Source organism: Lagenorhynchus albirostris, chromosome X (assembly GCF_949774975.1).
Source record: "Lagenorhynchus albirostris chromosome X, mLagAlb1.1, whole genome shotgun sequence".
Lineage (NCBI taxonomy): Eukaryota > Metazoa > Chordata > Mammalia > Artiodactyla > Delphinidae > Lagenorhynchus > Lagenorhynchus albirostris.
Window position 1 is genome coordinate 67315224 of NC_083116.1, and position 25925 is coordinate 67341148.

Here is a 25925-nt window from a genome sequence, read left to right on the forward strand (position 1 = left end):
TTTTGTAGATTTTTTGATGATGACCATTCTGACCGGTGTGAGGTGATACCTCATTGTGTTTTTAATTTGCAATTCTCTAATGATTAGTGATGTTGAGCATCCTTTCATGTGTTTGTTGGCCATGTGTATATCTTCTCCGGTCCCTTTCTTGATTCCTCTTTTCGTTTTTTCTTTCTTTCATCCTACCCAGTTGCAAGGGCGTTTTTCTTGTCCTTTTAGGTGTTTGAAGTCTTCCGCTAATGTTTTGCAGGTGTTCTGTGAGAACTGTTCCATTTGTAGATGTATTCTTGATGTACTTGTGAGGAGAGATGAACTCTGCATCCTCCTATTCTGCCATCTTGACTCCTCCCCACCAGGACCTTGTTGTTTATACACCCTACATATAATAGTTTACATCTGCTAATTCCAAACTCCCAATATTTCCTTCCCCCACCTCCCCTCCTCCTTGGCGACCATAAGTCTGTTCTCTATGTCTGTGAGTCTGTTTGTCTTTTGTAGATTTGTTCATTTGTGTCATATTTTAGATTCCTCGTATAAGTGATATAGTATGATATTTGGCTTTCTCTGTCTGGCTTACTTCACTTATATGATAATCTCTGCATCCATCCATGTTGCTGTAAATAGCATTATTTCATTCTTTTTTATGGCTGAGTAATATTTCATTGTGTATGTGTGTGTGTATATATATATATTATATATATATATATATATGATACCTATACACACCACGTGTTCTTTTTCCATTCATCTGTCAATGGACATTTAGGTTGCTTCTGTGTCTTGGCTACTATAAACAGTGCCGCTATGAACATTGTGGTGCATGTATGTTTTTGACTTAGAGTTTTCATCCTTTCCAGATATATGCTCAGAAGTAGGATTGCTGGATCATATGGTAACTCTTTTTGTAGTTTTTTTAAGGAACCTCTTCACTATTCTGCATAGTGACTGTATTAATTTACATTCCCACCAAGAGTGTAGGAGTGTCCGTCCCATTTTCCCACACCTTCTCCTGCATTTATTGTTTGTAGATTTTTTTCCACTCATTCATCAACTATTTATTTATTTATTTACTAGTTTGCATTTTTTTTAGATTCCACATATAAGCGATAAAATACAATATTTGCATTTCTCTATCTGGCTTGTTTTACTAAGCATAATACCCTCCAAATCCATCCATGTTGTTGCCAATGGCAAAATTTCATTCTTTTTTGTGGCTGAGTAATATTCCATTGCATGTATATACTACATCTCTCTCTCGTTTTTTTAGACATCTTTATTGGAGTATAATTGCTTTACAATGTTTGTAGATTTTTTGATGATGGCCATTCTGACCAGTGTGAGGAGATACCTCATTGTAGTTTTGATTTGCATTTCTCTAATGATTAGTGATGTTGAGCATCCTTTCATGTGTTTGTTGGCAATCTGTATATCTTCTTTGGAGAAATGTCTAATTAGCTCTTCTGCCCACTTTTGGATTGGGTTGTTTGTTTATTTGATGTTGAGCTGTATGAGTTGCTTGTATATTTTGGAGATTAGTCCTTTGTCAGTTGTTTCATTTGCAAATATTTTCTCCCATTCTGAGGGTTGTCTTTTCATCTTGTTTATGGTTTCTTTTGCTATGCAAAAGCTCTTAAGTTTCATTAGGTCCCATTTGTTTATTTTTTATTTTATTTCCATTAATCTAGGAGGTGGGTCAAAAAGGATCTTGCTGTGATTTATATCATAGAATGTTCTGCCTAATTTTTCCTCTAGGAATTTTATAGTTTCTGGCCTTCATTTATCTCTTTAAGCCATTGTGAGTTTCATTTTGTGTACGGTATTAGGAAGTGTTCTAATTTCATTCTTTTACATGTAGCTGTTCTGTGTTCCCAGCACCTTACTGAAGAGACTGTCTTCTCTCCATTGTATATTCGTGCCATCTTTGTTGTAGATTAATTGATTATAAGTGCGTGGGTTTATTTCTGGGCTTGTAGATGTGTTTTTGATGTGTCCTTGGGGGGATGTGAGCTTCACTTCCTCCTACTCTGCCATCTTGGTCTCCTTCCTTGCACAATTTTATTAATTGAGAGAGTCTTGTGGTCTTTGGTGGCCTAGCCATACATCCTAGAATGATAAATGAGACCTTTACAGAATTAAACACATGATGCTGTGCCCTTTCGTTACAGTAGCTGGTAAAATAAGCAGCATTGGGTACTGATTGGCAACACTGATAAATTCACTTTTTAGTTCTCTGAGATTTGTTGTAGATTACATCAAATTTTATACATAGACAGTCATGTCATCTGTGGATAAAGACAGTTTTAGTTATTCCTTTCCAATCTATGTGCCTTTTTTTTTTGGTTTTATTGCAATTGCTATGACTTCCAGTGCAATGCTGTAAAGAAATCATAAAAGGCATCATATTCTCCTTGTTACCAATCTTTGGGAGAAAGCTGCAATAATTCACTTTTAATTATGATGATAACTGTAGGCTTTTTAGATGATCTTTATCAGGTTGAGGAACTCCCTTTAATTCATAGTTTTCTAAGATTTTTCATTATGAATGGGTATTAGATTTTCTCAAATGCTTTTTTGACACCTATTGAGATAATCACATTTTTTTCCTCCATTATTCTATTTATATTGTGAATTACATTGATTTATTTTTGAAATGTTCCTTCAACTTTGCATTACAATTCACCTCCTGTTACTCCCTTGTCCAATTGTAACTGTAATGAACATGTGCACCCGTCTCCAGCTTGAGATAATATGATTTGTTCAAGGGCTCAAACCTCTCAGGAATGAAGGCTTAGGTCATATAATGAAGTAGATCACCAAGACCTGCAGAGGTAATAGCTTAGGATGAGAGTGCTTTTCAATGGATAGTAAATTATGGAGAGGACGAATGTCAGTTGTTGCCTAAGACCAATTGCAGCAATGGAGGCTATAATTCATTTCACAAGCTTCGTTCTTTTTAGTTTCCCTTCAGGAGAAGTGTTTCATAGGAACCCTGGAAGAATTATCTCTGAACAGGGATGGAGATGTAGATTAGTGTAATACAGGGGTGGACTGGGTCAATTGTGGGAGTGTGCCCCTTGAATCTTCCTTCAGAGAGAACTTACTATGAGAAGTGTAATTAGCTGGAAACCTCAAGCTGATATACCTTCTGCATCCACTTCAGGATTCGTGTAGAGACCACACTATGTCCAGTATATGCTCCCAAACTATGACTAATCATGATAGTGCTACTAGAGTTGGTACTTTCCTGCTTAATTTAATTGCTTTCATGTACAATCTTTGTTCTGGGGCTCGCTGCTGTCTTGACTGAAACTTTCTAAGAGCTGTGCTTCAGCCTAAGGCTCTTCCTAGCCAGTTCTCCTTCCTTTCCTCTCTCTTGTTTCATTGTCAGATATGATCACAGGCTAAGGCTCTCCCTGCCTACTCCTTCTCCTTCCCATTTATTGGCCCAGGGCATTTCCCCAACAAATCTCTTGCCCTTATAAGTCCATCTTGATGTTTACTTTCTGAAGGACTTTAACCAACACAATATATCTGACAAAGCATTTGTATACAAATTATTAAAGAACTTCTAGAACAACAATGAAAGAAAACAGTTATATCCCTTGTCAAAATAGGCAAATGACTTGAACAGACACTTTACAATGAAAATATAAATGAATGTATACACAAAGATTGCACAATGAATATTCAGAGCAACTTTATTAAAAAAGCTAACGTGTACAAAAATCCTAAATGTCCATCAAGGGGATAGTGGATAAGCAATGCATGGAATATTAATAGAGTGAAATACTCCTCAGCAATAAAAGTCTAAGTAAAAGAACATGAGCATAGATCATGATTTTATTTATATGAAGATTGAGGAAAAGCAAGTCTAATCTATGGTAATAAATCATAATGGAGGTTAGTTAACTCTGTAAGAACAAAAAGTAATCTTCTGTGATGATGCAACTGTTGTTAGAGGTGTGGATTATACAGGTGTATGAATTTGTCAGAAGTTAAATTGTACCCTTACGATTTTTTGCAGTTATGTACTTCAATACCCAAAATAAAAAATTAACATATATTGATATATATTGTTAATATATATTAATGTATATTGGTAGATTTGTTTCTCACTGTGGTATGTAATAGCAAATCAGAAACTACATTCTGTTTGTCCTAGGCTTGAGCAAATGAGTAAAGAAATTGAGGAACATGTGAGCTAGGATTGTTACTTTTGGAGAACAGAGCCACAGATATGGAAGGGAGGTATTGATTGTTTCTTGTAGGACATTGAAATTTGAGGTATTAATGTGACCGCCTAGTTTTTAATAAATGCCTTTGGGTAATTTCCTTCCACATAGATCTGGAGTGGCCTGTGACTTACTTGAACCAATATAATGTGACATTCTGGGACTTCTGAGTCCACACCTTAGAAAGGCATGGAAGTTTTCCTTTTAGTTCTTGTGGGGACCTCAAGATACCATGTAAGAATTCTGAATATGCCGCAGGAAAGACAAGGTAGAAAAGCTACATGGAGAGGCAAGGCCCTGAAACTACATAGTATATCCATCCCAGCATCTCAGCATCCCAGTTGGGCCTTTGGATAAGTTTAGCCCCAGCTGCCGTCCCACTGTAACAGCATAAGAGATTTCAAGTAAGACTAGCAGAAGAACTGCTTACTTTAGCCCAGCAAACCAAAAGAACCATGTTGGTCGTTTGAAGCCAATTATTTTTGAAGTGGTTTGTATTGTAGTAATAGGTTATTTAAAATGATACAGCTCATAAGATAAAATGTAAACAATTAGTGAATTTGAGGGAAGGGTTATATGGGAGTTGCTATTGCAACTTTTCTATATATTTGAAGTTACATGAAAAATAAAGTAAATTAAAGCCATACAATATTGAATTATGACAATATTTTTTCTAAAACAGATCTTTAGACATACTGGATTAAAAATATAGGAAAAGACCCTCCAAAATTTTTCAAGAGAATCCCATTTTTTATTAATATAACACTGTAAGTTTGATGAATAATTATTTATAAATACAGCATTAATTTAGAATTATGCATAAACAAATTGGTTTTAAAATCCTTAAAATGTGGGATAAATTTTCTTTAAATGGCAAAAAGAGGGAAAGGAAAAAACAGGACACACAACCAGATGCAGAAACACTCAAATGATAGTTGAATTTGGGGAAAATTTTTAGCAGAATTGTTCACTAGGCAAACTGGTTTTGGAAAGGCAGGTTTTAGGTAAAGTGCTTTTCATTTAATTAGATTTAGATTAATTTTAAAGAAACATTTAGATGAATTGATGTAGAAGCTCAAGCTGTATCAGGAGCTTCTCCAGCATTCTACTTTCCTGATTCTATGGGGCGTGAAGAATACCACTTGCTCTTATAATTCAAACTTGCTAACTCCTATACATTTTCCAGGTTTCAGCAAAAAAAAAACCCTAAGCAGTTGTGTAGGCTTTCATTTAAATTGTTCTTGGGTAAGAGCAGTTTTTTAGGAGGGAGGAGGTCATGCCTGTGAATATAGGCCTATAATTTTCTACCTTTACTTCTCCATTTGAGTAATGGCAGCCGTCAGCTGGGCATGTGGTTTCATATTCTTCTTCTCAAAGGCTGAGTTGTGAAAATGTAGAAGGTAAAGTAGAACAATTTCAGCAACCATAGTCTATAGGTAGAAGGGCTCAAAGGAAGGCCAGAGGAACTGATGGCAGGCTCAAGGAATCTGCCCAATTTTACTTCTGTACTCCAGGCAGGAAAAGAACCCAGCTGGATAGTAAACCTGGGCAAGGAAGGGTAAGGGGCTGGGCACCTTGTTCTTGTAGGTTCAGATTAAGTCTGGGTTATGAAAGCAAGAAAAGATAGTACAAAACCAAAGCCAAATTCACTGAGTAGGACATTTAAGTGGTGAGTTGAGAAGCTTAGCCAGCCCATAATTTGAAATCAAACCCAAATGGGTAACCAGTCAAAAAGCCAAGACACTTATAGTTGGCAGAGGTCAACTAGAGAGTGGGATTTTCTTGAGCCAGAAGTTGATGGAGTAGGGGCAGTTGTATGTCCCAAATGGTTAAAGGTTGCATCAGAAATAGACTTAAATACACCCTTTCCTTCTATTTCCCCCTCTTCAGGTAGAAAAGGTAGGGATTTCTAGTTAGGAGGCTATTGAATTATCAGACAAGAAAAAATAAGGGCCTGAATTGGTTTAATGTGGGATAGAGAGAAGATAGAGTCAAGAAATATTTAATAATTCATTCAACAAATGTTTATTGAGATTCTACTAGATGCCAGGCAGTGTACTAGGTGCCAGGGTGAATTTAGATGGTAAAATTAGAGACTAACTGATCATGAGGGCAGAAGGAAGAGAAAGAGTCAAAGATAAAAGGGTTTATAATACAAACTTCTTGGCTTAGCATTCAAGGCTCTTTGAATTCTAAACCCAATTTGCCTTTCTAGCTTTTGATCCTGCTAGTTCCCAAAGTGTACTTTCCATTTGAGTCAGGCTACTCTTCTTACTGCTCCCCAAACCCTGAGTACTCACATGCCTCTTTTCTTATGCTATTCTTACCACTTTAAATTCCCTTTGCATCTTTTGCTCCACCTATCCCAAACTATTTAGTTTTCAGGACCCACCTCAAATGTTTGTTCCTCTATGAAGCCTTCCTGAGAACTGAGATACTTTAGTGATTAAGAACTTATAATTTTGCATTAAATAGATCTTCGTTTGAATCCTGGCTCCATTATTTACTGGCTGTATAATGTCTTCTGAGCCTGTGATTCCTCATTTCTAAGAAGTGAATAATATCTCCCTTGTAGATATTATTGGGCTTCAGTTTTCCCATCTATAAATTTAGACCACATCTTCAAAGCTGCTCTAGGTTACATATATATATATATATATATATATATATATATATATATATCACTTCTTTTTTATTGAAGTATTGTTGATTTACAATATTATATTAGTTTCAGGCATACAAAATAGTGACTCAGTGTTTTTATATACTCCATTTAAAGTTATTACAAAACAATGGCTACATTTCCCTGTGCTGTACAATATATTCTGTTGCTTATCTATTTTAAACATAGTACTTTGTATCACTTAATCCCATACCCCTAACTGGTTCCTCCTCCCTTCCCTCTCCCCACTGGTAATCATTAGTTTGTTCTCTATATTGGTGAGCCTGTTTCTATTTTGTTGTATACATTCATTTATTTTATTTTTTAGATTCCATATATAAGTGTTTGTCTCTGTCTTTGTCTGACTAAGCATAATACTCTCTACATCCATCCAAGTCGTTGAAAATGGTAGAATTGTATCCTTTTTCATGGCTGAGTAATATTCCACTATATATATATATATATATATATATATATATATATATATATACCATATCTTCTTTATCCATTCATCTGTTGATGGACGTATAGGTGGCTTCTATACCTTGGTAAATGTAAACAATTCTGCTATGAACACTGGGGTGTGTGTACCTTTTTGAATTAGTGTTTTTATTTTCTTCAGATGTATACAAAGGAGTGGAATTGCTGGATCATATGGTAGTTCCAATTTTAGTTTTTTAGAAACCTCCATACAGTTTTCCATAGTGGCTGCACCAATTTACATTCCTATCATTCTTGTCACTTCTACAATATTTAGCATAGTATTGGAAGTCCTTGCCACAGCAATCAGACAATAAAAAAGAGATAAAAACATCCAAACTGGAAGGGAAGAAGTAAAACTGCCACTATTTGCAGAAAAAAAAAATATATATATATCCCTAAAGTCTCCACCAAAAAGCAATTAGAAGTAATAAATGAATTCAGTAAAGTTGCAGGATACAAGATTAAAATGCAGAAATCTGTTGCTTTTCTTTTTTTAATATATATTTTTAAATTTTTAATTTATTTTTGTTTTGGCTGTGTTGGGTCTTCATTGCTGTGTGTGGGCTTTCTCTAGGTGCAGCAAGCAGGAGCTACTCTTCATTGCAGTTCACAGGCTTCTCATTGAGGTAGCTTCTCTTGTTGTGGAGCACAGGCTCTAGGTGCACAAGCTTCAGTAGTTGCGGTACACAGGCCCTACAGTGAGCAGGCTTCAATAGTTGTGGTGCATGGGCTCAGTAGTTGTGGCACGTGGGCTCTAGGATGCATGGGCTTCAGTAGTTGTGGCTCATGGGCTCTAGAGTGCAGACTCAGTAGTTGTGGCACATGGGCTTAGTTGCTCCGTGGCATGTGGGATCTTCCCGGACCAGGGATTGAATCCATGTCTCCTGTATTGGCAGGCAGCTTCTTAACCACTGCACCACCAAGGAAGTCCTCTGCTGCTTTTCTATACACTAATAATGAGCTACCAGAAGGAGAAAGCAAGAAAACAATCCCACATAAAATTGAATCAAAAAGAATAAAATACCTAGGAATAAGCTTAACCAAGGAAGTGAAAGACCTATACTCTAAAAAATACAAAACATTGATGAAGGAATTTGCAAATTATAGAAGACATTTAAAGGTATATTGTGTTCTCAGATTGGAAGACTTAATGTTGTTAAAATGTCCATACTACCCAAAGCAACCCACAGATTTAATGCAATCCCTATAAAAATACCCATAACATTTTTCACAGAACTAGAACAAATACTCCTAAAATTTATATGGAACCACAAAAGACCCTGAATTGCCAAGGCAATCTTAAGGAGAAAAACAAAGCTGGAGGTATAATGCTCCCTGACTTTAGACTGTACTACAAACCTATAGTAATAGAAACAGCATGGTACCAGAACAAAAATAGACACATAGGTCAACTGAACAGAATAGAGAGCCCCGAGATAAACCCACACAACTACAGTCAACTAATCTACAACAAAGGAGGCAAGAATGTACAATGGAAAAAAGACAGTCTCTTCAACAAGTGGTGCTGAACAGCTACATGTAAAAGAGTGAGATTAGAACATTTCCCCACACCATACACAAAAATAAATGCAAAATGAAGTAAAGAGTTAAGTGTAAGACCTGAAATAACAAAACTTATAGAAGAGAACATAGGCAGAACACTCTTCGAATAAATCATAGCAGTATTTTGGTGGGTTTGTCCCCTAAAACAAAATAAATATTTGTATCATCTTTCATTTCTTTCATCAGTGTCTTATAATTTTCTGCATACAGGTCTTTTGTCTCCTTAGATAGGTTTATTCCTAGATATTTTATTCTTTTGGTTGCAATGGTAAATGGGAGTGTTTTCTTGATTTCACTTTCAGATTTTTCATCATTAGTGTATAGGAATGCCAGAGATTTCTGTGCATTAAGTTTGTATCCTGCTACTTTACCAAATTCATTGATTAGCTCTAGTAGTTTTCTGGTAGCATCTTTAGGATTCTGTATGTATAGTATCACGTCATCTGCAAACAGTGAGAGCTTTACTTCTTCTATTCCAATTTGGATTCCTTTTATTTCCTTTTCTTCTCTGATTGCTGTGGCTAAAACTTCCAAAACTATGTTGAATAAGAGTGGTGAGAGTGGGCAACCTTGTCTTGTTCCTGATCTTAGTGGAAATGCTTTCAGTTTTTCATCATTGAGGATGATGTTGGCTGTGGGTTTGTCATATATGGCCTTTATTATGTTGAGGACATTTCCCTCTATGCCTACATTCTGCAGGGTTTTTATCATAAATCGGTGTTGAATTTTGTCGAAAGTTTTCTCTGCATCTATTGAGATGATCATATGGTTATTCTCCTTCAATTTGTTAATATGGTGTATCACGTTGATTGATTTGCATATATTGAAGACTACTTGCATTCCTGGAATAAACCCCATTTGATCATGGTGTATGATCCTTTTAATGTGCTGTTGGATTCTGCTTGCTAGTATTTTGTTGAGGAGTTTTGCATCTATGTTCATCAGTGATATTGGCCTGTAGTTTTCTTTCTTTGTGACATCCTTTTCTGGTTTTGGTATCAGGGTGATGGTGGCCTCGTAGAATGAGTTTGGGAGTGTTCCTCCTTCTGCTATATTTTGGAAGAGTTTGAGAAGAATAGGTGATAGCTCTTCTCTAAATGTTTGATAGAATTCGCCTGTGAAGCCATCTGGTCCTGGGCTTTTGTTTGTTGGAAGATTTTTAATCACAGTTTCAATTTCAGTGCTTGTGATTGGTCTGTTCATATTTTCTATTTCTTCCTGATTCAGTCTTGGCAGGTTGTGCATTTCTAAGAATTTATCCATTTCTTCTAGGTTGTCCATTTTATTGGCAGAACTATCAATCTCTTAGAGGAAAAAATAGGCAGAACACTCTATGACATAAATCACAGCAAGATCCTTTTTGACCCACCTCCTAGAGAATTGGAAATAAAAACAAAAATAAACAAATGGGACCTAATGAAACTTCAAAGCTTTTGCACAGCAAAGGAAACCATAAACAAGACCAAAAGACACCCCTCAGAATGGGAGAAAATATTTGCAAATGACAAAGGATTAATCTCCAAAATTTACAAGCAGCTCATGAAGCTAAATAACAAAAAACAAAAAACCCAATCCAAAAATGGGCCGAAGACCTAAATAGGCATTTCTCCAAAGAAGATATACAGATTTCCAACAAACACATGAAAGAATGCTCAACATCATTAATCATTAGAGAAATGCAAATCAAGACTACAATGAGATATCATCTCACACCAGTCAGAATGGCCATCATCAAAAAGTCTAGAAGCAATAAATGCTGGAGAGGGTGTGGAGAAAAGGGAACACTCTTGCACTGCTGGTGGGAATGTGAATTGGTACAGCCACTATGAAGAACAGTATGGAGGTTCCTTAAAAAACTACAAATAGAACTACCGTATAACCCAGCAAACCCACTCCTGGGCATATACCCTGAGAAAACCAAAATTCAAAAAGAGTCATGTACCAAAATATTCATTGCAGCTCTATTTACAATAGCCAGGAGATGGAAACAATCTAAGTGGGTATCATCAGATGAATGGATAAAGAAGATGTGGCACATATATACAATGGAATATTACTCAGCCATAAAAAGAAACGAAATTGAGTTATTTGTAGTGAGGTGGATGGGCCTAGTGTCTGTCATACAGAGTGAAGTAAGTCAGAAAGAGAAAGACAAATACCGTATGCTAACACATATATATGGAATCTAAGAAAAGAAAATACCATGAAGAACCTAGGGGTAAGACAGGAATAAAGACACAGACCTATTAGAAAATGGACTTGAAGATATGGGGAGGGGGAAGGGTAAGCTGTGACAAAGTAAGAGAGTGGCATGGACATATAAACACTACCAAACGTAAAATTGATAGCTAGTGGGAAGCAGTCGCATAGCACAGGGAGATCAGCTCAATGCTTTTTGACCACCTAGAGGGGTGGGATAGGAAGGGTGGGAGGGAGGGAGACGCAAGAGGGAAGAGATATGGGAACATATGTATATGTATAACTGATTCACTTTGTTATAAAGCAGAAACTAACACACCATTGTAAAGCAATTATACTCCAATAAAGATGTAAAAAAAAAAGACAAAATAAATAAAACCACAAATAAACAAGGGGGCCTAATTAGACTTAAAAGCTTTACACAGCAAAGGAAATCATTGACAAAATGTAAAGACAACTTACTGAATGGGAGAAAATATTTACAAACATATGACTGATAAGTGGTTAATATTCAAAATATATAAACAGCTCACACAACTCAATATCAAAAAAGAAAACAGATTAAGTGAGTGGCAGGAGACATGAACTGACATTTTTGTAAAGAAGAGATATAGATGGCTAACAGGCACATGAAAAGATGCTCAACATTACTAATCATTAGAGAAATGCAAACCCAAACCACAATGCGATATCATTTCACAGATGCCAGAATGGCTATCACCTAAAAGTATATAAATAACAAATGTTGGTGAGTATGTGGAGAAAAGGGAACTCTAGGTCTTACTTTTGATGATTCTTTGACTGAGTCATACTTTTCTCTGAACCTTCACAACCCCCTACTTTACCATTTCTCTTTTTTCTATTCCAGATTCCTGGTGTCCTTGAGTTCTTTTCCTTCACCTTCTCCCCTATTGTTCTGAGCAAAAGCCTTACTTTTAGACCTTAACCCATGCATATGTGTGGGGTAAGTCCTGAGCTCTCATTCTGAGCCTTATTCCTCATTGTGAAAGCAAAAGACATGACCCTAGAAAAAGGTGTTCAGGCCTAAACCACCCTAAGACATTGTTGATGGCTCCTGAAAGTATACCAGTTGGTAGAGCATCGACTTTGATTTTTTTGTAAGGCTTATCCTCGTGAGAAGGATAAGAACATAGCAGAATTCCAAAAGCATTCTTAGGATGCAGAACAGTCACAAGCTATGACCAGAAATTGCAGGCTACCAAAATTAATTGAGTTCATTTTTTCACAACTCTCCTGTTATCTCAGAGAAACTCATAATCCAGGGAGTTAATGAAGATCCTCCTCATCTCCCTCACTATGCTGACCCTCACCTACCACCAGGTGGGGAGATAGGTAACAGATGTCTATTGATTCCCAGCTAATGGGGGAGCACCTGGAAACGGGGCTACGAAAGTGATGAAATTTGCTCCCTGCAGGTATAAATAGAAGCTAAGATAAAATGGATCTGGCTGGCTGTGGGCATAAGCCAGGGGACTAGATGGTGGGAAATGGTACTTGTTTCCTAGTAGGGACCTCAAGAATTAGCTTGGAGATACTAATGACAGAGGATAGACACACTAAAGAACGTTGATTTCAAAAGGCTTCTTGTTGAGATATACCCAATCCAGGGTCAGGTAGGAGTCAGTAATACAGAGGTCAGTCCCTTGAAACATATGCCAGGGCTTAGGAGAGGGAGGAACCCTCATTGAAGCCAGGTTCTGGAAGCAATCATACAGGATAGAGGTCAGACTGAGAGGAGCTGAGAAATCCAGAGTACCCTGATGGAAAAACAAAGACTAAAAGGGAAGCCAAAATCCAAAGCCAGGTAACGGTTCACCAAGCAGGGAAGAGGGAGGCGTCAACACTTTGGTCTGAACTCAATACTCTCTCAGACTACTCTGCTTCTTAAAGTGACAAATTTCTGAAGTCAGTCCTGGTAACAGCCTGAAAAAAGGGAGAAGAAGGCAGGGGAATAAGGCAATGCCAAAGATACTAGCTCTGGTATAATGGCTTAAGAGACCATACAAACTCCCAGAGCAACAATAGAGAATGAGTTGGAAAGTTAGCAACTAGATAATATGCTACATAACCACAGACACACTGCTCTCCACCCCGCTGGTCCCTCAAAGTCTCTTAGAAATAAAATGGAAAAAGACTAAAAAGTGAATAATGGCATTTCATTTCCCTTACCACCAGTGATTTCTCCAAGTGCCAAAGCTAGGAATACAAATGTGAGAGGGGAAAAAGGCTACCTATCTAAACCTCCTCTTTTCACTTTTCAGATCTTGAAATGAGGGCCAGGTCCTGTGGTCCTGTTGAGGACACCTGCCTACTGTTTATCTCTTCTTAGTAGCTATTGTAGTGTGGGGGCTGTCTGTATGAGTCTATCCACAGAATAGACAGGAATATTCCAAAAGTGAGGTAAAGGGAGGAAGAGGTAGTTTTGGTCTTGCCTCTCTAGCCTTACTTGCTGCCATACCAAACTATTTGTGGTTTCCCAAATGCAGTATGCTCTTTCACTCTTCTGTGCATTTGCATATTGTGCCCTATTCCTGGAATATGCTTTGTCCCCCTGGCTTGGTTGAAAAAGCCAACTATTACCTCTTCTATGAAGCTTTACATGCTTCCATGATGTTTCCTCTCACCAACTCTTAGGACTCATATTTTATTATTTATTTACATGTCTGCTCCCCCTCACCAAACTATAGGCTCTAGTCGATTTTGAGAATCTGATAGAAACTATAGATTTTCTACAGAAAAAATGCATATATGCTCACATATCCAATATTTTTCAGGTCTATAACCTCTGAATTTCATCCATTAAGTCTTGCTGAGAATCCATTTTATACTGTGGGTTCTACGAGGTTGGGGACCATGTCTAACTCATCTTTGTATCCCCAGTATCTAACACAGAAACTGATCAGATGATCAATGAAAGAATAAATGAATTAGTGAACATTGGGTACTGTGGGGAAAGACAAAAGAAGTGCAACTTATGGTTGCTGTCCTCAAGAGGTTTGCAGTTTGATTGGAGGGCTATTCATACATATGATATTGCAATTAGCAATTAAAAGACAATGTGTGATAAAGTGATACAAATATATGCTGGGAACTCATAAAAATCTTGCTGTTGTCCTCCTGACCTCCCCACCCTGTCTCTGGAATTCTGATATTAATCCAGGTAGACCCCAATTTGTACACTGCTCCTTATTGTCACCATCCCTAGTCCTCGAACTCCAGTTTAGATTTGAAACTAACTTGGCTCTGATAAATTGCTTCAGACCTTCTTGTTGGATGTCCTATTTGAACACACTCTTCTAGTTTGAATGGAGCACACTCTATCAGGATGAATTTTCTGTAGTTCTTCCCTCCTAGAGCATACTACAAAAGAGAAGCTAGCCATACCTCCTCTTGTCCCCTCATTGTTCCCTCTCCCTGATATAGCCTCATAAGTCCAGGCCTTGTCCTTCTACATCCTTATCCATTTCATTGCATCCCTTTCAGGGAAGGGGTCATGCATACTTTTATGATTAAGCTCATAGGCTTTGAAATATTACCTCACTTTCAGTCCTGGCTCTGCTGCTTGCTAGCTCTAATCTTACAGAAGTTACTAAACTGCCTAAGCTTCAGTTTCCCATGAAAATGGGGGTAATAACAGGAACTGCTTCAGAAGATTTTTAAGTGGGTTATATGAGATAATGTGAGTAAAGATAACTTTAAAGAGTAGAGTTCCATCAGCATACTAATGAAAATAAAACTCATTGCAACTTTAGGATGTTGAAAATTTTGGAGTTTTATTTCTGTTGGTTATGTCTGAGAGACATGATATGGAAGCTCAGAAACTAGGCAATCACTTGACAGAGGATATGAGGAAGTACTTGCCAAATCTGGATTTCTTGTAGCAAAGAGGATTTGAAAAGGGTTGCCAATGAGAAGGAGAACCCTGTATGAAGACAGGGCAATGTCTTAGTCTGTTAAGACTACTATAAGAGAATGCCATCGACTGGGTGGCTTATACATAACAGAAATGTTTCTCACAGTTCTGGAAGCTGGAAAGTCCAAGATCAAGGAGCTGGATGATTTGGTGTCTGGTGAGAGCTCACTTCCTGGTTCATAGATGACCATCTTCTGCTATATCTTCACATGGTGAAGGGGGGCAAGGGAATTTTCTGAGGTTTCTTTTATAATGGCACTAATCCCATTTATGAGGGTTCCATTCTTATGACCTAATCACCTCCCAAAATCTCCACCTCCAAATACCACAACATTGGAGATTAACTAGGTTTCGACATATAAAATTTGGGGTGACAAACATTAAGTGTATATCAGGGATCATAAAGTGCTTCATAAAAGAGAGGGAGCTTTCTGAAATTGATAATGGAATCTCTTGCCCTGAAACCTGCCCAAATCTGCCCCCATATTCTATGACTCAGTGAAAGCCAATATTGCCTGAAAGCAGAATAATGCTCTAGAGTACTTTTTAAACTTGAGTGTGCATCAAAATCACCTGCAGGGCTTCTTTTTTTTTTTGCCAAAGCCCAAAAATATATTTTATTATGTCACAAACCCTAATACACAAAGAACACTTTAAGAATAATTAGAAAAATAATAAATAATAATAATAAGGAGCAAATATGTTAACAAGTAATTACAGAGAAGAGCTGACAATTTTCAACAAACACATGAAAGGTTACCCATCCTCAGTTTTAATTAGAAAACTGAAAATTAAAATATTGTTTTTAACCTCTCAAATTAGCAAAAAGTTTCAAAACTGGTAACATTTAGATTTGTGAGAATGTGAACTTTTTATATATCATTGACAGAACTACCAATTGGTACAAAAGTTTTGGAGGATAATTTGACCATATGTATATTAAATTAAAGTTGTAAATACAATGAGTTACATTATGTAGTTGTCATTCTAAAAAGCAATTCTGCATTGACAAGAGTATGGAATGGTTGTATCTGTATCTTTTGTTACATAAATATGGGATTATATGTTAGTGTATTTTAGCTTTTAAAATAATAGCACTGTTTCTTGACTCCTGTATGACTTGTGAGCTTCCCTGCCTTCTAGATCTTTCCCTGACTTGTGTTTAGTTAGTCACTTCACTTCTCTGTGTAGTTTGTTTTAGAATTTCATGGAATATCTTGTTGTTTAAAAACCATCTGTAAAGGATTTGGCAAACTCCATTTTCTGTCTTCTGAGATTCTTAACCTAATCTAATTTGTTTTTGACTACAACATTAGTGCATGTGGTTCAACGGCAAGAATATTATCTAAAATGCAGACTTCCTCTGGCACATTTAGGATGTAGTGCTGATCTTCAGTTTCAGCTCATGGTCTTTGATTTGGTTACAGCCATCTTTCTTTCTATGTGCTCAAACCAAAACTTTCATGTTCTAATTCAGAGACCCCTTTGAACTTTGTCTCCACATCATTGCTTTATTTTTTTTTTGCGGTACACGGGCCTCTCAGTGTTGTGGCCTCTCCCGTTGCAGAGCACAGGCTCTGGACGCGCAGGCTCAGCGGCCATGGCTCATGGGCCCAGCTGCTCCACGGCATGTGGAATCTTCCCGTACCAGGGCACAAACCCATGTCCTCTGTATCGGCAGGCGGACTCTCAACCACTGCGCCACCAGGGAAGCCCAATGCTGATCTTTTTATTTATACATTTAGTCTTCCCCATTAGTTTATAATCCCTCTGAAAGAAGGAATCTTCTACATTTTTCAGATATCTAACACTGGAGGCTTTGAGTTTGATTTGATTAGTATATCATGAAAACAAATCTTTTGAAAAAGCATTGATTTTTTTTCACACACACACACTGTATTTTATTTTTACAAGAGATAAATACACTGACACCAAGCATTGTAAATGGATGACCACAACAAAAGCAACAATGATTGCAATTACCAAACATGAAACACACTCATACTATGTCATAATATTGACATTCAGTCCAGTAATCCTCCACTGTAACAGGTCCTTTACTTTGCAGTGAAAATTGATTTGTATATATTTTGCCTCTGAGTCTTTGTGGGATTTTTTTTTATTCAAACAGAAAGTCACAAAAATTATAATCATCCTCATCAGTTCACTCAGTCCCATGTAATTAATTTTTTATCTTGATCTTTTGTTAGCACTTTTATGAATTCATCAGTTTTCCATTAGAATTCTAAAAATGCTTATTCATTCAGTTCAGCAGTATAGTCAGTTACCAGAAACCTGTACTTGTCAGAGTCTTTTCCATGAATTCCTTGAAGATGAAACCCTTTTATAGGAACATTTTTGCAAAAGCATCAGAGATGTCGTTTACCAGAACTGTCTGTAAACGACAAAAGACTTAAAAATGACCATGGTTAAAGATTTGATGAAAGTTCATAATAATGCAATTGACAAGGAAATTTAGTTATTTCTGAGATATACATTTTAAAGTAATAACTAGAATTATGACTTATAACATTATACCAGAACATATAAGATTTTTAGAAATTTCATGTAATGTCTGAAACATTTATATTAACATATTTCCATACAAATAACCCAAAGAAAGTTTAGTATTAGTTGTTTTTTGTTTGTTTGTTTGTTTATACTGCAGGTTCTTATTAGTCATCAACTTTATACACATCAGTGTATACATGTCAATCCCAATCGCCCAATTCAGCACACCACCATCCCCACCCCACCACGGTTCCCCCAGCTTGGTGTCCATACATTTGTTCTCTACATCTGTGTCTCAACTTCTGTCCTGCAAACTGGTTCATCTGTACCATTTTTCTAGGTTCCACATACATGCGTTAATATACAATATTTGTTTTTCTCTTTCTGACTTACTTCACTCTGTATGACAGTCTCTAGATCCATCCATGTCTCAACAAATAACTCAATTTTGTTCCTTTTTATGGCTGAGTAATATTCCATTTTATGTATGTACCACAACTTCTTTATCCATTCATCTGTCAATGGGCATTTTGGTTGCTTCCATGACCTGGCTATTGTAAATAGTGCTGCAATGAACACTGGGGTGCATGTGCCTTTTTGAATTATGGTTTTCTCTGGGTATGTGCCCAGTAATGGGATTGCTGGATCATATGGTAATTCTATTTTTAGTTTTTTAAGGAACCTCCATACTGTTCTCCATAGTGGCTGTATCAATTTACATTCCCACCAACAGTGCAAGAGGGTTCCCTTTTCTCCACACCCTCTCCAGCATTTGTTGTTTGTAGATTTTCTGATGATGCCCATTCTAACTGGTGTGAGGTGATACCTCATTGTAGTTTTGATTTGCATTTCTCTAATAATTAGTGATGTTGAGCAGCTTTTCATGTGCTTCTTTGCCACCTGTATGTCTTCTTTGAGAAATGTCTATTTAGGTCTTCTGCCCATTTTTGGATTGGGTTGTTTGTTTCTTTAATATTGAGCTGCATGTGCTGTTTATATATTTTGGAGATTAATCCTTTGTCCATTGATTTGTTTGCAAATATTTTCTCCCATTCTGAGGGTTGTCTTTTGGTCTTGTTTATGGTTTCCTTTGCTGTGCAAAAGCTTTGAAGTTTCATTAGGTCCCATTACCTGCAGGGCTTCTTAAAACAGATTTCTAGCCCACAACTCCAGAGGTCCTGATTCAGAAGGTCCAGGGTGGCGCCTGAGAATGTACATTTTTGACAAGTCCCCAGGTGATGCTGATGGTGCTGTTCTTGGGAATACACTTTGAGAACCACTGATTCACACCTGGAGATATTGTTAAAATTCAGACTATATTTTGGCAGTCTGGTGTGGGGACTGAGATGCTGCAGTACCAATAAGCTCTCAGGTGATGCTAATTCTGTTGGTCCAGGGACCAGACTTTGAGTAGATGGAGAGTCTATTCAGACGATTCATATGTACATTAAAGTTTGTGAAACACTGTTCTACATGACTTCTTCAGGTCTTCCAACATGGAGGCTCTTCAGCTTCACTCTGTATGAATGGAAAGCATTATTATGTCATGTTCACACACATATTCTTACCTATTTGCACAACAGTCTTAGGGGAAAACAGGTAAAACTCAAAATTTCGGACTTCTTTCATCTCCCCAGCTGCAAGATTTTCTTCAGTGATGGCTCAGTTTTCAATGTCTATCCGTATCTCTAATTACAATATCTCTCAGAATTTCATCCTTAACATGCAAACCATAGGTCAGTGGTTTCCAAACTTGGGTACATAATAGATTCACTTGTGGTTCTTGATAAATGAAGACTTCTGACTCTGACCCCAGATTGAATGAATCAGAATATTTGGGGATGAAACTAGAATATTTGAATTTTTCACAACAGCCCAAGTTATTTGGTTGCCATCAAAGTTTGAGAAGGATTACCATAGATACTCCTGGAACAAAGTTTTCTCTTTGCTAAGGCTATTTTTGTGTTGGTTACAGTTACCTTTAAACCTTAAAAATTCAAGAGCATGGCTGGAAGCTGTGGTAAGAAGATAAAAAGTAACTACCCACCTACGCTTTAGCAGGAGGAGATGAGAGGTCTAACAGAATTCCTGGCCTGTTTATCAAGAATTTTGGTGGTGTTTTGCAATGGTCACACAGAAGACTGAGCTGGAATAGACAACTTATCCAGGAATTGTGGCCTGAAAATTTTTTGGCCTTTGAGATTGATTGAGATTAACACCTGGAGTTGTACTCCAAAGCAGACAGGCAGCTGCTTCAGACTTTGCAGAGAACAGGAGTCACATGCTTGGAACAGCCTTATTCCCAGGGGATAAGAAAGGAGGAAATGCACCTGGGGCTAGTAAGGGGAAATCCCCCTGGGACTAGTAAGGGGAAATCCCTGTCTGAAGAGATTCTTTCCTTCCCAAAGTTGTGGCCTTTCACCTGCATCTCCATAACCTGTTCCAGCCACACATCACACACACTCACACACAAAACAAGACCATACATTTGGAATTTTTGACTTGTTATGTCATTTGAATTTTAGGGACTTTGCATTTGAATCAGCTTTCCTGAAAAACTCCAACCCTAGTACTGGGGAGATACACAGCCTTCATTTTTGCTGGAAGAATAGCAAAATAGTACAATAGAATGAATACAACTGGGAATCAGGAGACCTATGTTCTAGCCAGGCATTTCTACTAATGAGTTCTGTGACATTGAGCATGATGCTCTCCCATCTCCTAGCCCTCAATTTCATCATTTGACAATAAGAGGGTTGAGCAAATTGTTTTAGAGGGCCTCTCAGTTCTGATGCTCTGGTTTAGTAGCTACTCAGCTTTTGAGGGTCAAGTGATGCAGTGCTTAAGAATACAGGTATTGTGTCAAGCTACATGGATTCATATTCAAGCTCTAGTACACAGCTGACCCTTGGCAAGCTTTTAAAACTATCTGATGCTCAGTTTTATCATAAAATGAGAATAATAATAATATTAACTCATGAGACTATAAAGCAGCTAGAAAAATATCTGGTATATGGCAACTCTCAATAAGTTCATTATTCTTATTATTCTGATTCTTATCATTCTCTGCCTGAATTAACATACTTAAACTATAAGATGTATTTGCAACTATAAGATGTTGCAAATACATTCACTTGTATCCTTCAAAACTATAGATATTGAAAATTTTGGAAAAAAACCAAGAGGGTCCCTGGTACAAAACTACTTTCCCTACTATCTGAAATTATAATTCTAAAGAATTATTAATGCTGGTTTTCTTATTCTTTGTTAAAAATAAGTCTGGTCATGTTGCTTTGCTACATGTGGCTCCTTATAATGTACAAAATAAAGTCTCAGCTCCTTAGAATGGCAAACATGTTCCTCTGTAATATGGTCCCTGTATATTCTAGCTTCACCTTTCACTGGCATCTTCATAAACATTTGTTCTGGCCACAGAGGACTAAAGGTATAGTTCTTCATATACATCATTTCCTTTCTTACCTCCATGCCATTGTTCCAGCTATTCCTTTTACATAAAATGGCTTTTCTTGGGCTTCCCTGGTGACGCAGTGGTTGAGAGTCCGCCTGCCGATGCAGGGGACACGGGTTCGTGACCCGGTCCGCGAAGATCTCACGTGCCGCGGAGCAGCTGGGCCCGTGAGCCATGGCGGCTAAGGCTGCGCGTCCGGAGCCTGTGCTCCGCAACGGGAGAGGCCACAACAGTGAAAGGCCCGCGTACCTTAAAAAAAAAAAAAAAGGTTTTTCTTGGTATTTCCAACTTTCAGAATTTGCCCAGGGCCATCTTTTGAGGCCCAGCTCAAATGTTACTTCTTCCATAAAGTCTTCCTTGTTTCTTTAATCTGTAGTCTTCTCTCTTTCCTCCACATCTGCAAATGCATTTGCTTGTATCCTTCAGTGTTTAAATTATGCCAATGGGGAGGTTTCTTAACTTATGTCTTGTTCACTGCAGCATCCAAAAAGCACAGAGTAAATACTAAGACTAGAATAATTGAGTTGTAGGTAGGGTAAACCAATTACCTTGGCTAGTTCATCAAGTTCAAAGGTTGGAGTCATTTGGGATTAATCAAAGAAGACTTCTTGGGGATGGAGGATTTCTAATCTGGAGTTTAAGAAAAGAGGGATCCAGATTTCTAGAAGTGAAGTTAGGTTATGAGAAATTAGAAAGTTATCCTGTATACTGAGATGAAAAATTTGATTTGGATTTGGGGTAGGAATAAACCAAGCTGGCTGGTATAGCAAGTTTATGTTGGAGAGTGGTAGAATATGAGGAAAATCCTACTGTTGCCTATAAAAACAATATTATATTTGTGGATGAGATGGAGAAATGTAGCTCTGAGAACATAATTATAATGATTCAACATTAGCAAGGTATGAAAAGCACTGTCTACTGATTCAGTGTTGGTTTGGTGCATGCTCATTTCTCTGTATTTGACTCTCCAATTTAAAGTTTTGGTCACTTACTCATAGATAAGAAATTTACAATAATCAAATGGATGGTGTCAGTACAAGTGAGATGGCCATCACTGGAGATAATCAAGAAGAGGCCAAATATTGTTAAAAGAAAATATATATTGGATGGGAAGATAAATTAGTTTCTTTCCAAATCTAAATTTTTTGGAGTCGGTGATCCTTTCACTAGTCTGAAATGACTATTCTTGTTAGTAAAACAAAAAGAAATTAAAAAGGGATACATTTTTTTACACTTAGGTTAAAAAGGTGCACAAATAAATGTTAGGTTAAATGTGATAAGACTTTTGTTAATGCAGTTTAAGACTGAAATAGCTTTTATTCTTTAGTGAGTCATTTAAGCTTTCAGTTAACTACATGTAGGTTCTTGGGATCCAGTTAAGAAACAATGGCCAAATTGGTTGACTGGAAACAATCTATTCATCCACTTTTGCTTGAATCTCTTGATAATGATTGAGGCAAAGCAGTTTTAAGACACAGATTTTCTCTGTAGATGCTTTATATTATTTTGTCCTTTCTTGGAACCTGGTGAATCTTTTTAAAAAACTGAAGCAAACTGAGCATCATGCTGAAAAAAACACTCCATTCATTTACAGTGGTCTTTTGCAAAAACACTTTGTTCTAAATGTTGTAAATAAATAACTCTAATAAACTTGGAATTACAGTTAGAATTAGTAGTTACTTTATATGTACTACAGCAATTATAGTATGACATTATTATGCTATAGAATGTTGAAAATGACATATTTTGAAAAGTGTTATGAAAACATTGATCCTACAAATTTAGCTGACATCTTTAAATGTAAAGAATATTTTGCCATTGATTTTCTCCAGCCTTATTGATATATAATGATACCTTATTCACATATAACATTATCTAAGTTTAAGGTATACAACATGTTGATTTCATACACTTAAATATTGCAAAATGATTACCACCACAGGGTTAGCTAACACCTCCACTGTAATTCATAATTATCATTTCTACTTTTCTGCTTAAGAACACTTAAGGTCAACACTCTTAGCAACTTTCAAGTATAATATATAATACAGCACTATCTATAATCACCATGCTGTACATTAGATCCTCACAACTTACTCATCTTTTGACAGGAAGTTTGTACCCTTTGACCATCATCTCCCTATTTCCCCTAACACTCAGCCCCTGGTAACTACCATTCTACTCTCTGTTTCTATGAGTTTGGCATTTTTAGTTTCCACATATAAGTGGAATATAATATTTGTCTTTCTCTATCTGACTTATTTCACTTATCATAATGCCCTCAGATTTCATCCATGTTGTTGTAAATATATGCCATTAACTTTAAAAGTTTTTTTTTTACTGGGGTATAGTTGATTTACAATGTTGTGTTAGTCTCAGGTGTACAGCAAAGTGAATCACTTATACATATACATATATTCACTCTTCTTTTAAGATTCTTTTTTCATATAGGCCATTATAGATTATTGAATAGACTTCCCTGTGCCATACAGCAGGTTCTCATTAGTTATCTATTTTACATATAGTAGTGTGTATTTGTCAGTCCCAATCTCTCAATTTATCCCTCCTCCCCTTATCCCCTGGTAACCATAAGTTTTTTTCCAAATCCATGACTCTACTTCTGTTTTGTAAATAAGTTCATTTGTACCCTTATTTTAGATTCTACATAGGAGCAATATTATATGATATTTGTCTTTCTCTATCTGACTCACTTCACTCAGCATGACAATCTCTAGGTCCATCCATGTGGCTGAAAATGTCATTATTTCATTCTTTTCTTTAGCTGAGCAATATTCCTTTGTATATTTGTACCACATCTTCTTTATCCATTCCTCTATCGATGGACATTTAGATTGCTTCAATTTCCTGACTATTGTAAATAGTGCTTCAATGAACATTAGGGTGCACATTATCTTTTCAAATTATGGTTTTCTTTGGGTATATGCCCAGGAGTGGGATTGCTGGGTCATATGGTAGTTCTATTTTTAGTTTTTAAGGAATCTCCATACTGTTCTCCATAGTGGCTGTACTTATTTACATTCCCTCCAACAGTGTAGGAGGATTTCCTTTTCTCCACATTCTCTCCAGAATTTACTTTTTGTAGGTTTTTTGATGATGGCCATTCTGACTGGTGTGAGGTCATACCTCACTGTAGTTTTGATTTGCATTTCTCTAATAATTAGTGATGTTGAGCATCTTTTCATGTGGTTTTTGGCCTTCTGTTTGTCTTCTTTAGAGAAATGTCTATTTAAATCTTCTGCCCACTTTTGATTGGGTTATTTGTTTTTTTGATATTGAGCTGCATGAGCTGCTTGTATATTTTGGAGAGTAATCCTTTGTCAGTTGCTTCATTTGCAAATATTTTCTCCCCTTCTGAGTGCTGTTTTTTCATCTCATATATGGTTTTCTTTTCTGTGCTAGAGCTTTTAAGTTTAATTAGGTCCCATTTATTTATTTTTTTTATTTTCATTGCTCTAGGAGGTGGATCAAAAAAGATCTTGCTGCGATTTATGTTAAAGAGTGTTCTGCCTATGTTTTCCTATAAGGGTTTTATAGTATCCGGCCTTACATTTAGGTCTTTAATCCATCTTGAGTTTATTTTTGTTTATGGTGTTAGGTAGTGTTCTAATTTCATTCTTTTACATGAAACTGACCATTTTCCCCAGCACCAGTTATAGAAGAGATTGTATTTTCTCCATTGTATATTCTTGCCTCCTTTGTTGTAGATTAGTTGAACATAGGTGCATGGGTTTATTTCTGGGTTTTCTACCCTGTTCCATTGATCTATATTTCTGATTATGTGCCAGTACCATACTGTCTTGATTACTGTAGCTTTGTAATATAGTCTGAAGTCAGGGGGCCTGATTCCTCCAGCTCCATTTCCTTTCTCAGTATTGCTTTGGCTATTCAGAGCTTTGTGTGTCTCCATACAAATTGTAAAATTTTTTGTTCTAGTTCTCTGAAAAATGCCACTGGTAATTTGATAGAGATTGCACTGAATCTGTAGATTGCTTAGGGTAGTATAGTCATTTTCACAGTATTGATTTTTCCAATCCAAGAACATGGTATATCTCTCCATCTGTGTCATCTCTGATTTCCTTCATCAGTATCTTACAGTTTTCTGGGTACAGGTCTTTGGACTCCTTAGGTAGGTTTTTTCCCGGGTATTTTATTCTTTTTATTGTGAGGGTAAATGTGATGGCTTCCTTAATTTTTCTTTCTGATCTTTTGTTATTTGTCTATAGGAATGCAAGAGATTTCTGTGCATTAATTTTGTATCCTGCAAATTTACCAATTTCATTTATGAGCTCTAGTAGTTTTCTGGTAGCATCTTTATGATTTTCTATGTATAGTATCATATCATCTGCAAACAGTGACAGTTTTACTCTTCTTTTCCAATTTGGATTCCTTTGATTTCTGTTTCTTCTCTGATTGTCATGGCTAGGACTTCCAAAGTTATGTTGAATAATAGTGGCAAGAGTGAATGTCCTTGTCTTGTTCCTGATCTTAGAAGAAATGCTTTCAGTTTTTCACCATTGAGAATGATGTTTCCTGTGGGTTTGTTGTATATGACCTTTATTATATTGAGGTAGGTTCCATCTATTCCCACTTTCTGGAGAGCTTTTATCATAAATGGATGTTGAATTTTATCAAAAGCTTTTTCTACATCTATTGAGATGATCATATGGTTTTTATTCTTCAAATGATTAATAAGGTGTATCACATTGCTTGATTTGCAGATACTGAAAAATCCTTGCATCCCTGGGATAAATCCCACTGCATCATGTTGTATGATCCTTTTAATGTGTTGTTGGATTCTGTTTGCTAGTATTTTGTTTAGGATCTTTGCATCTATATTTATCAGTGATATTG